The sequence below is a fragment of the Palaemon carinicauda genome, chromosome 5 (genome assembly GCF_036898095.1).
Source record: "Palaemon carinicauda isolate YSFRI2023 chromosome 5, ASM3689809v2, whole genome shotgun sequence".
In the NCBI taxonomy this organism is placed as follows: Eukaryota; Metazoa; Arthropoda; class Malacostraca; order Decapoda; family Palaemonidae; genus Palaemon; species Palaemon carinicauda.
In genome coordinates, this window is record NC_090729.1 from 12,706,302 (window position 1) to 12,708,801 (window position 2,500).

Consider the following 2,500-nt stretch of genomic DNA (forward strand, 5'->3'; position numbering starts at 1 on the left):
ACAAGGGACGTGGTGATAAAGATTACCATTTTCTGTATCTATTGCAAAATGTCCCATAAGGAATATACAATGAACATTGCGATTATGAATAAAGTATTCTGAATGTATTGGAAAAAAAAAGCAAAATAAAAAAAAACACCCCCTCAAGGAATATAGAAAAATTACATCATGATAGAGGTATTTCATATGTAATTGTAGTATAAAGATTCACCTTATGTAGGACCGACTGAGAAAGGTGCTGCCCCTGCTGCTCATCCAGTCTCTGCTTAATCTTCTCATTAGTGTCATCATCATCATCTCCATTGTCGGTCCAGTATCAATAATTCCATGAAACTACTATTCTTTTATGGGCTAATTGAATACACAGAGCCCATGTTACACCGGTGATGTAGCAATTTACAATACAGAGAGAGGTGTTTTTCATTCATTCTTCCGTACACAAATAGAGATATATAATTAATTAGAGATAGTATCTAAATCTAAATATAATTAATGTTTAAGTAATTGATAAAGATTCTTACTTAAAATTCGATACTATTTCACTTTGATCTATTAAACTACTGTGAGGCTCAAACCTATATTAATAATGATGAAAGCAAGTTAAACTCAGCATTGATATTTTTTCTTCCTTTCTGGATGTGTCATTTAAAGTCACTATCCTTCAAGCACAATAAAGCGACTTTATCACAGCGATGCCAAAAAGGAATCTTTTGTACATATAGAATATAAAGTAGAAAAAAAATATATATATAGAAAATGTGAACTATGCAGCCAAACAGTCGGATATATATTCCTGGGAGGGTGACATGGATGAGATGAAACAAATGAAAACGATGTTTTTTGACATTAGGAAATAAATTTCCTTAACGTCCTGGACATGACAACAGGCATCCCAGAAAAAAAAATAACCACTCTATTTGGTAAAACATACACTGGTATTCTTCCCTCTCTCTCTCTCTCTCTCTCTCTCTCTCTCTCTCTCTCTCTCTCTCTCTCAAACACAAGAGAGATATAGAGCCTAGCCTTGTATTCCCAAATAGGAACGTGTAAATTAGGCTACACTTGCAGGTGACTCTGTGTTTTACAGTATGCAGCAAAGTTAGAAAGTTATTTCATCACGGGGGATGCTAGAAATGGAAGCCTATGCCCATTTAAAGTAAACAAAAAAGGAAGAACATCAAATCTGCAGCCAGGCATTCAGTTAAATATTCCCGTGATGCGGACATAGGCGAGATGAAACACATGAAAAACAATGGTTTAGGTCAAAGTAAATATAATAAATTCACATGCTGGACATGACAAATGACATCCGCAATGAACAATAACCACTCTACATAATATAATAAAGCGCCCACAAGTATACTCTCTCTCTCTCTCTCTCTCTCTCTCTCTCTCTCTCTCTCTCTCTCAAAAAACATCCTCGACATCAGCATTTAGCATGACATATAATTCCTAACCAACCTTTTGCAGTCTAGCATCCACCCTCATCAGATTTATGAATTACTTTCTTTCCACTGACTCTAACTTCTCCAACATTATTGCTACTCTTTCCTTAAAGCCTACAATCGAAAGCGCAAAGGTTTAAACCAATTATTTTTTCGCACGGAGGATTTGACCTCACGTTAGTTACAAGATTGAAGTTCATGATAAACCACAAATTGACGATGAAGTTATTTGCAAATACATTTTTCATTGATTATTATTATTATTATTATTATTATTATTATTATTATTATTATTATTATTATTATTATTATTATTATTATTATTATTATTATTATTATTTTCACCAGGGATAAATTATCTCAGTGGGGAAAGTAATAAGGGCATAAATAAACAACGTTTTTTATTTGGAACGTCTCAATACATTGTTCGAGTAATATGTAATTTTAACGGATGGAACGCTTATATACATACATATATATATATATATATATATATATATATCATAAAACAGGGAAAGGTAAAATCAATTCCAAAAATTGAGGAAAATTGGTGCATGGAAATTGTATGAGAAAAAAAATTGTCTTTTTCGTGTAACTACTTTTACCCTGCTTCCTTATATGGCATTACTCGTGTAATTACTACATACTTCTGAGGAAAGTACTTATCTGAAGAAATGTTAGCTCCTCATCCAATGAATTCTAGCACGTCTTGATTTGTGCGTAGAAGTAGAAATGTTTTTATTAACCTTCCAAGAAAAGCAATGGTACCAAAGATTTATGATTTTATCCAAATAAGGAAGGACGGAATATTAGAACATTGAATAGTGATTTGCTTTCTTTAATGCTAAACGAGTGATTTCATATCAAATTTAATTTTGCCCTCAAAAGACGCATCTGAAAGATGTTAATGTTATGAGGGATTGGGGGAATAGTTAACATCTAAAGTACGATGGATGTTATTGATAAAACCAAATTTAACTTTCAGAGGATGTGAAATGCCCTTTTATATTATTTATGAAAAAGTTTTGGATTGTGCGTACACTAATACTACTGCG